Here is a 14,482-nt window from a genome sequence, read left to right on the forward strand (position 1 = left end):
AAGGGATGGTGAGCAAGCTGTGTCGCGCAGTCCGGGTTTCAGGAAATTAGGACATTTCAGGAAATTAGGACATTTCAGGACGGATCTCCTGAAACCGTGACCTTGAAGAGTAACGTAAAATACGTATTTATTCATTTATCTATTTATTCATATATTTATTTAGTTATTCATTTCTATCTATTCATCTATTTATGTGACGTATCTACAGGTATTTATCTATCTATCTATTTGTTTATTCATTTATGTATTTATTTATTTTATCTATTTATTTGTTTATCTTATCTATTTATTTATTGTTTATTCTGATTATTAGTTATAACTATTTATTTTAGTATTATTATTTTCATTTATAGGAAGAGTAAAGGAAAGAGAGAGGGTGGTTGCTTTACTTATTTTCATTTATCTATCTATTCATATATTTATTTATTTATTTTCATTTTTCATTCATCTATTAGTTCATATATCTATTTATATATTTACTTATATATTTATATTTTTTTATTTATCTATTTATTCATATATTCATTTATATATTTATTTATATCTTATTATTAATTTTTCATTTATTTATTCATATATTTACTTATATATTTATTTATATTTTATCATTATTTTTTTCATTTGTCTATTTATTCATATATTTATCTATATATTTATTTATATATATATATTTTTTTTTCATAGGAAGAGTAGAGGAAAGGGGATGAGAATTGCTTCCTCTCATTGGGTTCCGATCCCGGCCCTCAACTGACCTGACTTGATCTAACCACTTGTCCTTGACATGACGCTCAGGAAGTGGGTCATCAACTTCACAGACTTTATTCTGGCTAAATCGAAAGGATTTTATTCAGGTTTGAAGATGACCTCGGGACAATGTTGCGAAATGTTTTTTAAGAGTTAAGGTTGTCAGACAACAAGGCTGTTGCCAACAACAAGACAACAATGTTGATTAATTGGCGCTTACCAGCGCTTCTGTCCTTCTGGGCAGTCTCGTGTCTTTGGACCACAAGAAGAAACGTTGTCAACGTTTGGAACTCGAAGTTGAGGTCAAGGTACACAAACGTTTGTGGATGCATTTGGAGACTCGAAGACGCGTACAAGAGTTCTGCAAGATCGGAAGAAAGCAGGTAACACACTCATCGTGAGAAAGAGTGAGGGAGTGAGGGAGTGAGGGAGGGAGTGGAGACCCCTTCTCACGCCATCTCTCACGACCTGAAGGACTTCCTTCTCGGGACCTGCCGTGGAGAGGAAGAAGTCGAGGACGAAGTAGGAACCTTCGAAGTCAAAGACTTTCTGAGGAGTCTTCGGGGTCTGAATCGGGTTTTGTCCTCTGTACGGTGTGGAAGCGGAGGTGAGGGAAGGATGTGGATGTGGAGGCGGAAGTGGACATGGAGGAGGTGGAGGTGGAATGTGGAGGTAGGGGAGGGCCGAGGGTGGATGGGTAGGTGGGTGGTGGTAGTAGTGGTGTTGGTGGTAGTGGTGGTGGTAGTGGTGTTGGTAGTGGTATTGGTGGTAATGGTAGTGGTGTTGGTAGTGGTATTGGTGGTAATGGTAGTGGTGTTGGTATTGGTATTAGTAGTGGTGTTAGTGGTGGTAATAGTGGTGGTGGTAATAGTAGTAGTGGTGATGTGTGTGTGTGTGTGTGTGTGTGTGTGTGTGTGTGTGTGTGTGTGTGTGTGTGTGTGTGTGTGTGTGTGTCCACACTCGTGTATGTGTGTATGTATTTATGTGTGTGCGTGTGTATGTATTTATGCACGTGTGTGTGTGTGTGTGTGTGTGTGTGTGTGTGTGTGTGTGTGTATTTATGTGCGTGTGTGTATGTATTTATGTGCGTGTGTTTAGCAGGATTGAAGTTCCTCTTTAAGACACGTTGGATCTCAGTGGAACGTGTCTCATCTATTTCGGGAAAAAATGAAAAAAGAAAAAAGAAAAAATATTTTGGGTTTTCATAATTACCTTTTTTGCCTCGAGTTATCGACGTTAATACCAATGCAACAAACTTTGTTGTTAAATTCGAAAGGAATTTGCGATGCAACAATGTAAACAGATGCGTAGACACAGAGAGACATGCAGGCAAGTAGGTAGACGTTCAGACATACAGACATGTCTGTATGTAGACATGTAGACATAAAACTAGACTTACAGACAGGTATGTAGCCATGGAGGTAATTATACATACAAGCAATCAGGCATGCAGAAGATCAGTCATACACGCAACCAAACAGACATAAAAACAGGCATATAGACATGGAAGTAGACATGCAAGTAGACATGCATGCAGGCAAAAAGGTATTCAGACAAGACATACATGTATGCAGTTATACAGACTGGTATTCAGACATAGATGCAACCTTTCAGGTAGACATGGAGACAGCCAGACATGTAAAAAAGACATGCAGGCAAGCACATAGGGAGGTACGCAGACATATATCCAGACATAAATATGTTTATGCAAATAGACATCCATATATGCTAATATGCGTGCAAGCAAACATAAAGGAAAGTAGACATACATGAATGAAGGAGTAGACATGTAGACAGTCATGAAGACATGTAACTAGGCCCGCAGACATGCAAGTGAATGTGTAGACAGATTTCCAGGTAGGCATGCATGCAAGCAGGAATGCATGATAACATGCAAACAGGAATGCAGACAGATATGGAGTCATGCACGAACACAAGCATTCAGTCATGCAGATTTGGGGGCAAGCATGGAACCGTGCATGCTTGTATGCATATACACATACATCTAAGCATGCAGACTGACATGGAGACTGACAAGCATGTATAAAAGACAAACAGGCTTACGGGAAAGCAGTCAGGAATGAAGGAAAGCAGGCAGAGTCAGGCAAGCAGGTAGAGTCAGGCAAGAAGGTAAGCAGACTGATATGGACCCAAAGGCTTTGTTCCCCTGTGGGAGGGAATGGACAGAAAGCTATTACCGGTTGGTAGATCCTAGTCGAGTACATTCGACGTTAAAGTGGCTTAAACGAGGTTGAGAAACAGCGCGACATAAGCCGGGAATGTCACTTGAAATAGTTTGGAGCGAGTCAAACTGATATGATTAATTAGGGTCTGAAAAATTCCCCGTTTTTGTAATCAAAGGCTATGATATTATTTACAGGGAATGCGCGAATATGTCGAACTCTCTAATACAAGTGTGAAGTTAGTCTATTTACACAAATGAATAAATAAATATATATATATATATATATATATATATATATATATATATATATATATATATATATACTGGTACATTGTGACAGATTGATGAAGGTGGAAAAAGAAGTCACGGGTCTAGTTCCGAGTTCCTGAGTTTATTCCTAACCGGTTTCGCTCTATGCATAGAGCGAAACCGGTCAGGAATAAACTCAGGAACTCGGAACTAGACCCATGACTTCTTTTTCCACCTTCATCATATATATATATATATATATATATATATATATATATATATATATATGTGTGTGTGTGTGTGTGTGTGTGTGTGTGTGTGTGTGTGTGTATATATATATATATATATATATATATATATATATTACATAAAATATCTTTGCTATTAGTTGCCACTATTGATAAATAGAGACGATCTAAAAGAACCTTTTGCATCTAACTGTACTCTACTGCACTGTATTGTTCTGTATTGTATTGTACTGAACTGTATTGTCCTGTATTGCCCTGTGCTGTACTGTATTGTCCTGTATTGTACTGTACTGTATTGTCCTGTATTGTACTGTACTGTATTGTCCTGTATTGTACTGTACTGTATTGTCCTGTATTGTACTGTATTGTACTGTACTGTATTGTACTATACTGTATTGTCCTGTATTGTACTGTCCTGTATTGTACTGTACTATATTGTCCTGTATTGTACTGTACTATATTTTCCTGTATTGTACTGTACTGTACTGTACAGTCAGGAAAAGGCGAAATGAAAAATAAGCTAATAGGAATCCTGTGAATTTGTTAACGAGACGAAGAAATATCAGTATGAAGAATTATGGACAGATTTATATCTCTTTTATATAATTTGGTTATTCATCTTAGATTATCTTCACGTTTAGTTGAACTTGTTTATCTATTATCATCTTTAGATATATTTTGTTCAATTATTTATTTTTATTTGGGAAATCGCTGGCTGAGCGGGTTAGGGCGTCGTTACTTGCGGCGAAGGTCGAGGAGATGAGCTCATGGGTTAAGTATCCTAACTCTTCAAGAAATTTTGACTTGGCAGCGGGAGACTCCTTCCAGTGACCAGTGGACTTCAGTCAATTGTTTCAGAAGCTTCAGGTCGCCAAATCCTGCCCAATTCTGAGAGATGGTCTGCCTCTCTTCAGACTATTTCGCATTTACTGCCGTCTTCGTTACATCGTCCATTTTTAATCTCTTCGTGAATAATCGACGATTTTCGCCACAAGTGCACAACCACATTCATTTGCTTGACGACTGCAATGGACCTGGTTTAACTTCTGAATCGTATAAACTATTTGATCCAAGTTAAAGATCACCCCTCTGGACATTTGCGGGTTACCAACTAAAGGAACTTAATCCCGATGAATGAACTGGTTTAACTTTTCAATTGTATAAATTATTTTATCCAAGTTAAAGATCACCCCTCTGGACGTTTGCGGGTTACCAACTAAAGGAACTTAATCCCGATCAAGGGACTAAACCATGACGACTACAATTAACTGGTTTAACTTCTTTATCCTACAAATCAGCTGCTCCAAGTTAACTACTCCCAAGTGACGTCACGCACGCAAGTGATGTCACGCACGCAAGTGACGTCACAACCCAAGTGACATCACACGCACAAGTGACGTACCTCGCAAGTGACGTCACACTCACAAGTGACGTCACACGCAGTGACCTCACATTCGTAAGTGACGTCACACGCAGTGACGTCACACCCGCAAGTGACGTCACACTAACAAGTGACGTCACACGCACAAGTGACGTCACACGCACAAGTGACGTCACACGCACAAGTGACGTCACGTGACGTCACATGCGCAAATGACGTCACACGTACAAGTGACGTCACACGCGCAAGTGACGTCACACAAGGGTCGAATTTGATTAATCAATTTCCTTTTTAGTGCGAAGAGCATTGTCCAGTCAATCTTCCTTATTTTCTTCCACTCCGGAGGCTTCTACCAGAGACAACTGCTCAATCCATCCATCCATCCATCCATCCATCCATCCTTTCAACAACTTCAACTTGCCCATGGGCCGAAATTGAGCGAGGGAACTATTGGATTATTCGAAGTCAAAGAGTATGAGGGTGAGTGGGTGGGGGTGAGTGAAAGGGGTGTGGAAGGTGAGTGAGGGGTGAGTGAGGAGGTAGGTATGGGAATGTGAGTGAGGGGGAGGTGAGTGAGGGGGAGGTGAGTGAGGGGGAGGTGAGTGAGGGGGAGGTGAGTGAGGGGGAGGTGAGTGAGGGGGAGGTGAGTGAAGGGATGTGAGTGAGGGGGGTGAGTGAGAGGGAACGAGTTAGGGAGTGAATGAGGGTGACTGTGTGAGAGGTGTGAGGGGGATGAGTGAGGAGGTGAGTGAGGGGAGGTGAGTGAGAGGTGAGTGAGAGGCGAGTGAGAGGGAGAAGGTTAACTCTGAATGCACAAACGAACCCACTTCATTCACGTTATTCATTGTACGCAACCTATCAAGTTTCTCCCACTTTCCCGTCAGCAACCTACGTCTCTGATGTATACACCCTACGGACCAGAGCTACGTACTATTGTTTAGTTATTGGAGATTAACATCCACAAAAAGAAATCTTACCTTTTTGATGCCTTAAATATCTTTCGCCATTTTAATAATTTCACCTCTACAGCCTGAAATTGTTCCCAAATATAGAAGCGCTGGTTACTGTAGGCCTAACACAAATACTCCCCCATCCTCCACTCCTCCCCCTCCCCCTCCCACTCCTTAATGATCCTTCATACTCCCTTCATCACTCCATCTCTACTCCTAATAACCAGACTCCGTTTTCTACATATTATCTCTTCCCTCCTCTCTCCCTCCGCCTCCCTCAATCCTCACCCAGTCTCCCTCAATCCTCACCCAGCCTCCCTCAATCCTCACCCAGCTTCCCTCAATCATCACCTAGCCTCCCTCAATCCTCAGCTAGCCTCCCTCAATCCTCACTCAGCCTCCCTCAATCCTCACCCAGCTTCCCTCAATCCTCACCTAGCCTCCCTAAACCCTCACCCAGCCTCCCTTAAACACTCACCCAGCCTCCTTCAATCCTCACCCAGCTTCCCTCAATCCTCACACAGCCTCCTCAATCCTCACCCAGCCTCCCTCAATCCTCAAGTCCTGTTCTGTATATCTCACAACCTCACGTCCCCTCTCCCCTCTCAATATATTTCGAAATCATATGAATAATTTAACCCCCCAAAATCTAGATTAACACATTTCACCCCAGAAATTCTCAGCTGAAAAATACGCCCCCCCCCCAACTTAACCTGCTGGGGTACAGTGGCTTGTTAAGAGATTTCCTCCCCCAGAATTGGTAAAGTCAGCAATCCCCCCCCCCCTTCCCAGGGGAGGGGAGAGGTCCAATCTCCCCCCACCACTCCCTCCCTCCCACTCCCTCCCTTCCTCTCTTCTTCTGTTCCCTGTTTTCTTTCTTCTCTTCTCCCTTTCTCTCTTCTCCCCCCCACTCTCCCCCTTCCCTCCCTCCCTTCCTCCCTTCTTCGCTTCCCTCTTTTCCTTCTTCTCCTCTCCCCTTCCTCTCTTTTCCCCTCCCACTCCCTCCCTCCCTCTCTTCGTCTCTTTTCCCCTTCCTCTCTTCTACCCTCACTCTCTTCTGTCCTTCCTCTCTTTGCGTGATCCCTCTCCTTCCCCTTCCTCTCCCCCTTTATCTCTCCTTTTTTTCTCTCTATCTTCCCTTCTCTTCTCCTCTTCCTCTCTTTATCCCTTTCTCCCTTTTCCTTCCCTCTCCTCTTCCCTTCTTCCTATCTTTCCTCCCTCCCCTCTTCCCTTCGTCCACTCTTACTTCTTTCCCATCCTATCTTCCTTCCCTCCGCTCTTCCTTCCCTTTCCTCTTCAATCCTTCTCCTCTTCCCTCCCTTCCCTCTCTTCTTCCCTCCCTCTCCGCTCTCTCCCCTCCCCTCTTCCTTCCCTCCCCTCTCCCTCTCCTCTCCTCTCCCTCTCCTCTTCCCTCTCTCTCCTCTCCCTTCCCTCCTCTCTTCCCTCCCTCCCCTCTTCCTTCCCTCTCCTTTTCCTACCCTTCCCTCTTCCCTCCCTCCCTCCCCCTCTCTTCCCTCCCCTTTTCTCTTCCTTCCCTCTCCTCTCCCTTCTCTCTCCTCTCCCTCCCTCTCCTCTCCCCTTCCCTCCCTCCCTCCCTCTCCTCTCCCTTCCCTCTTCCCTCCCTCCCTCCCCCTCTCTTCCCTCCCCTTTTCTCTCCCTTCTCTCTCCTCTCCCTTCTCTCTCCTCTCCCTCACTCACCTCTTCCCTTCCCTCCCTCCCTCTCCTCTCCCTTCCCTCCCCTCTTCCTTCCCTCTCCTTTTCCTACCCTCTCCTCTCCCTCCCTCCCCTCTTCCCTTCCCTCCCTCCCTCTCCTCTCCCTTGCCTCCCCTCTCCCTTCCCTCTTCCCTTCCCTCTGTTCCCCTCTTCCCTCCCTCCCCTCTCCCTGAGGACCTCCCCTCTCCGAACAGGGGGGGGGGTGTCCTGATAATGGGAGAAGATTACAAATCAGGAAAAGATGAAGGACATCAGGAGGAAGTAAAGGGATTGGATGCGCGTCTCCGACAATCAGTGCCGGTGCTAGCGTCAGCAGCTGATAAACCGGGCGGGACAGAGTGTCACCCGGTGAGTGATGCCTTCGACGGGGAGAAAAAGAAGAGAGATCATCGGGGACTCGAACTGACTCCGGAGAAGACTCTAGGTGACTCTGGGAGAGGCTCTAGGAGAGAATCTAAGAGAGGCTCTAGGAGAGTCTATGACTCTAGGAGAGACTCTAGGAAAGTCTATGACTCTAGGAGAGAATCTAGGAGAGGTTCTAGGAGAGAGTCTAGGAGATACTCTAGGAGAGATTCTAGGGGAAACTCTACGAGAGACTCTAACTGATATTCTAGGAGAAACTCTGGGAGAGACTCTAGGAGAGAGTCTAGAAGAGACTCTAGAAGAGACTCTGGGAGAGACTCTAGAAGAGACTCTAGAAGAGACTCTGGGAGAGATTCTAGATATTCCAAGAGAAAGTCTGAGGGAAACTCAGGGGGAGAGTCTAGGAGAGACTCTACGAGAGATTCTAGGAAAGGCTCTAGAGGAGATTCTAGGGGAGGTTCTAGGAGAGACTTTAGGAGACATTCTGGGAGAAACTCTACGAGAGAATATATGAAAGACTCTAGGAGAGGCTCTAGGAGAGATTCTAGGAGAGACTCTAGGAATGATTCTAGCAGACACTCTAGGAGAGATTCTAGGAGAGACTCTAGGAATGATTCTAGGAGAGGCTCTGGGAGAGAGTCTAGGAGAGATTCTTGGAGAGGCTTTGGGAGAGTCTAGGAGAGATTCCAAAAGAGACTTTAGGAGAGGCTCTAGGAGAGATTCTAAGAGAGACTCTATGAAAGGCTCTGGGAGATTATCTAGGAGAGGCTCTGAGAGAAAGTCTAAGAGAGATTCTAGGAGAGATCCTAGAAGAGACTCTAGAAGAGGCTCCAGGAGAAAGTCTAGGAGAGACTCTAGGAGAGAGTCTAGGAGAGACTCTAGGAGAGGCTCTGAGAGAGAGTCTAGGAGAGATTCCAGGAGAGACTCTAGGAGAGATTCTGGGGGAAACTTTATGCGAGACTATAGGAGACTCTAGGAGAGGCTCTGGGAGAGAGTCTAGGAGAGATTCTAGGAGAGACTCTGGGAGAGGCTCTGGGAGAGAGTCTAAGGGAGAATCTAGGAGAGGCGCGGGGAGAGATTCTAGCAGAGGCTCTGAGGGAAAGTCTAGGAGAGATTCTAGGAGAGACTCTAGGAGAGGCTCTAGGAGAAAGTCTAGGAGAGACTCTAGGAGAGATTCTAAAAGAGATTCTAGGAGACTGGTAGACTCGAGGAGACTCATAGAATTCTAGAATCTTCTAGTTCATGAACGGAAAGGCGATCTAAGTCATGGTGCCAATGACAAAAGGATCCACATACCACTCAAGGGTCCTGATCTACAGGTCTCATGGTCTTATGATTGTAGACATTTACACAAGACAGAAGGCACTGCCTCAGTTGTATTGTATCCCGACCAGAAGCCTAGTTATTTCAAGTGATATTCTTCTTTTCCATGTACGGTACTGGAGTCAAAAAAAGAAAAGAAAAAAAGAGAGAGACAGAAATCATGTTTTTATTTCCAGAAACCTACACTTAAGGACATCATCATATTTTTTTTTCATTAATTGAATTAATTCGTTAATTTCTCAATTCGTTTTCTAAATGTATTAAACCAAATAACAACGCCTTAGCATAAGAGCTTCTGATTCTGTTAAACCTGTTATCTATTCATTTAATCGAGTTGGCGCCAAAGAGTTTTATTCATTTCTGTACCATCCCCGTCGATAACAAAGGAGCTACATTTAACATATTAGGACATAGAGCACTCTTGATTTGATCCCAAAGTAGAAAGAACCAACCTTGCCAACCGCGTAGTCCGTGGACAACTTCTGACCTTGGCGATTGAATACAGTACACTTCGAAGTTTTAAAACTTTACTTGGTGAAGTTAGTGACATATAAAAAAATGCTGTGACATCTGACACCTGATTATTATTATTATTATTTTTTTTTTTTGTGGGATGGATGGAGGGAGAGGGGAAGGGAAAGAGGGGAAAGTGAAGGAAATAAAGGAAAGCGAGAGGGGAAGGGAGTATTTTTTCAACTTCTTCATATTGCTTACGGGTATTATGTTTCTTGTTTCTAAATCAAGCACTGGGCGGGAGACAGGAATAACCCCATCACCCACAAGAGGCCAAAATGAAAGTGAAATAACTGGGTGATAGATGGGCGTGGGATGGGCGTGGGCGGAGGTAGGTACATCCCTTGGCTGGCTACCTCCCACATAAGGGGGAGGAGTTCTTAGGTGTGTGTGTGTGTGTGTGTGTGTGTGTGTGTGTGTGTGTGTGTGTGTGTGTGTGTGTGTGTGTGTGTGTGTGTGTGTGTGTGTGTGTGTGTGTGTGTGTGTGCAATATCGCCACAGGAGAAGAGAAACTTGTAGACAATAAGTAATTTCATGTATTCTCATCTTCAGCCAAAATAAATATATCTGAAGATGTAAATACACGAAAGTGCTTACTCTCTACAAGTTTCTTATCTCTTGTGGTGATATTGCACAATACTTTCACGGGGATGTGAAAACCATGTATATATATATATATATATATATATATATATATATATATATATATATGTATATATATATATGATAGCGTATTGGTTTACGTCAATGTAACTTTGTAAGGGTGAGCTGGGTTCGAATCCTCGGCTCGCCCACGTTTCAATTTCCAACGGATGTCTCCTTCCAGCGACTCTCAGTCTCGTTTGCGATGGTATGGAATTAAAAGTGATATGTGGTTGAAAAAGATATTAATTGATCACTGGGAACCATTCAGTATGTATATATATATATATATATATATATATATATATGTATATATATATATATATATATAGATACAGATATATAGATAGGTTTTTTTTTTTTCTTATAACTTCTGCTTCTAACATCGTTATGGATTCAGAGATCTCCTATCGCCATTATCACTCACTGGAACTCCCCTGGAACCCCTCTGGAACCCCTATGGAAGCCACTACGTCCCCATCCAGTTCCTGGATCCAAAAACCCATCAGGAGGAGTCTGCCGTCCCTCGGCGGACACTTCGCTCCAGAAATCCCATCGAACTCGCTGACCGGCTCTCTGTACGAAAATCAAGCCGCTTCGAAATGGAAAATGGATTCTAATTGTTCTTTTAAAAATGCCGAATGAAAGATCGTTCATCACTGCTATTGGTAATAATGATTATGATAGCTTTATCAGAGAATTACCTTTATCCTTCTCTCCATCTCTCCCTCCTCTTTCCTTCTTCGTCCCTATTCTCACACACTTAGTTTGTTTGTTTGTTTGTTTGTTTGTTTGCGTGTGTGCGTGTGTGTGTGTGTGTGTGTGTGTGTGTGTGTGTGTGTGTGTGTGTGTGTGAGAGAGAGAGAGAGAGAGAGAGAGAGAGAGAGAGAGAGAGAGAGAGAGAGAGAGAGAGAGAGATTATGATAGCTTTATCCCTCTCTCCATCTCTCCCTCTTCTTTTCTTCCTTGTCCCTATCCTCACTAACTCGTGTGCGTGTGTGTGTGTGTGTGTGTGTGTGTGTGTGTGTGTGTGTGTGTGTGTGTGTGTGTGTGTGTGTGTGTGTGTACGCGCGTGTGTACATCCCACCTTACCTCTTATCCTGACACATAATTACCCTGTGGATATCACATCTTTGTTTAAAGCATATAACACATTTCTATACATGATGTATATTAATATTTCTATACACATTAATTACCTCACATTAGCAGCCATTTTTCACAAAATCAAATTCCATTAATGCATCACTACCTGGAACTCATCAATCCAGAAAACCCAACTTGAGCGGCCTAGCTTTTGTGAAAAACTGTATTTAAAATCCAGTCTTCCAGTTATATACACTGGAAACCATCTCTCTAGCTCTCTCAGTGTACATAAGCACACAACTCTATTCCAGCGAGGTTGTACACATGCAGTACACATCTTATTACATGTAATACGAATTTAAGATTGTACATCACATCCACACAACTCTATTCCAGCGAGGTTGTACACATGCAGTACACATCTTATTACATGTAATACGAATTTAAGATTGTACATCACATCCACACAACTCTATTCCAGCGAGGTTGTACACATGCAGTACACATCTTATTACATGTAATACGAATCTAAGATTGTACATCACATCCAGACCAACCAGTCTTCCAGTTATGTACACTGGAAACCATCTTTCCAGTTCCCTCACTGTACATACGTACACAGCTCCATTCCAGCGAGATTGTACACATGCATTACACATGTTATTTCATGTAATACGAGTTTTATTTACAAGGTAATTGCAACCTATCCTTTGTGAAAGATTGTTCCAGTTATACACACTGGAAACCATCTTTCCAGCTCCCTCAGCGTACATACGCACACAGTTCTTTTCCAGCGAGATTGTACATATGCAGTACACATCTTATTCCATGTAATAAAATATTTATCTACAAGGTAATTACGACCTAGCTTTTGTGAAAGATTGTACATCACATCCAGAAACCAGTCTTCCAGTTATGCACACTGGAAACCACCTTTCCAGTTCCCTCAGCGTACATACGTACACAGCTCCATTCCAGCGAGATTGTACACATACAGTACACATCTTATTTCATGTAATACGAATTTTATTTACAAGGTAATTGCGACCTAGCCTTTGTGAAAGATTGAAACCATCTTTCCAGTACGCAGCTCTATTCCAGCGAGATTGTACATATGCAGTACACATCTTATTTCGTGTAATACGAGTTTTATTTACAAGGTAATTGCCTTCACTCGTTCGCTGGGGCCACCTGGTTCTGGCTAAGCTCTTCTTGCACGCCTCGTAAACATGAAGACAAGCTTCAGATATGCGTGGGCTTCCACATGCACTATACAGGCATCAATCATCTACATTCCATACTACCCTGTGTCCACCTCTTTTTCCTCCTCCTCCTCCTCCCCCTCTTCCTAGTTTGTTATTCTCCTCCTCCTTTTGCTCTTCCTTTGTCGTCTTCCTCCTTCTTCTCCTTCTTCGTCATCCTTCTCCTACTACTATTCCTTCGTCTTCCCTCTCCTCCTCCTCCTCCTCCTCCTCCTCCTTCGTCGTCCTTCTCTTTCTCCTCCTCCTCCTCTTCATTTTCTCCTCTTCTTTCTCCTTCGTCGTCCTCTCCTCTTCCTCCTCCTCCTTCTCCTCTTTATCTTCTCCTTCCTCGTCGTCTTCCTTCCACAAGTCTTTATTTTCAGAGTCTCCTACTCCCTCTGACCCCTCCCACTCCTCTTCCTCCTCCTCCTCCTCATCTTACCTTGACCCCGCTCTTCCTCCTCTCATCTTACCCTCTCCTCTTCTCATCTTGCCTCCCTCCTCCTCCTCCTCCTCTTCCTCCTTACCTTTTTCCTCTTCCTATTCCTCCTCTTCCATTCCTCGCCTCTCCACCTTTCCCTGCTTACTCCTCCTCCTCTTCTTACCTTTCCCACCCCGTCCTCCTCCTCCTCCTCCTCCTCCTCTCCTCCTCCTGCCCATGCCTCTCCACCTTCCCCTGGCCCCTCCTCTTCTTACCTTTCCCACCCCGTCCTCCTCCTCTTCCTCCTCCACTTCCTGGCCCTTACCCTTTTCCTCTTCCTCTTCCTCCTGCCCATACTTCAGCTTCCCCTCCTCCCTTCCCTTGGCCCCTCCTCATCTTACCTTTCCCATCCCCTCCTCCTCCTCCTCCTCCTCCTCCTCCTCCTCCTCCTCCTGCCCATGCCTCTCCACCTTCCCCTGGCCCCTCCTCTTCTTACCTACCCCTGGCCCCTCCTCTTCTTACCTTTCCCTCCCCCACCCTCCTCCTCCTCCTCCTCCTCCTCCTGCATACGCTTATCTCCGCAATATGCAGGCGTAGACCATGTTTATCTCACTATCCAGCACGCTTGCAAGTGACAGAACCGGTAATTGCTTTAAACGATCAAAGCCGGAAGGCACAAAGACCGCGTTCGGAAGCGGACGCTCTGGATCCGACTTGGGCTTCGAGTCCGGTCTCGACTTAGACGGACGTCAGGACATTGAGCAACTACAGATGGGAGGACCCCCGGATGGATGGATGGATGGATGGATGGACGGGATGGATGGATGGGTGGATGGCTAACCTATTTAAGGTCGGAGTTGGATTGATTTAGAGCCGCGTGATTGGATGCATAGTCCAAGAGTTTGGTTGGATGTGTGAGCGCTCAGAGAGACCTGCTGGGGTCCTCTATCTCTCTATCTCGCTATCTCCTCTCTCCGGCCGGTCTTCTCCCTACCTCTCTCTCTCTCCACTCTCTCTCTCTCTCTCTCTCTCTCTCTCTCTCTCTCTCTCTCTCTCTCTATATATATATATATATATGTATATATATATGTGAATATATATATATATGAATATTTATATATATACATATATATATGTGTATATATATATATATATATATATATATATATATTTATATATATATATATATATATATATCCTCTCCTATTTCCTTGGTCTCCATCCTTCCTCATCTCTCTCTCTCTCTCTCTCTCTCTCTCTCTCTCTCACTCTCTATCTTTTTCCTTTCACTTGCTCTATTTCTCTCTCTTTTTATGTCTTTTCGTTCTCTCCGTGTTTGTCTCTTTCTCCGTATCTTATACTCTCTCTCTCTCTCTCGCTCTCTCTCTCTCGCTCTCTCTCTCTCTCTCTCTCTCTCTCTCTC

The sequence above is a fragment of the Oratosquilla oratoria genome, chromosome 40 (genome assembly GCF_046742065.1).
Source record: "Oratosquilla oratoria isolate Oo_2021 chromosome 40, ASM4674206v1, whole genome shotgun sequence".
Classification (NCBI taxonomy): domain Eukaryota; kingdom Metazoa; phylum Arthropoda; class Malacostraca; order Stomatopoda; family Squillidae; genus Oratosquilla; species Oratosquilla oratoria.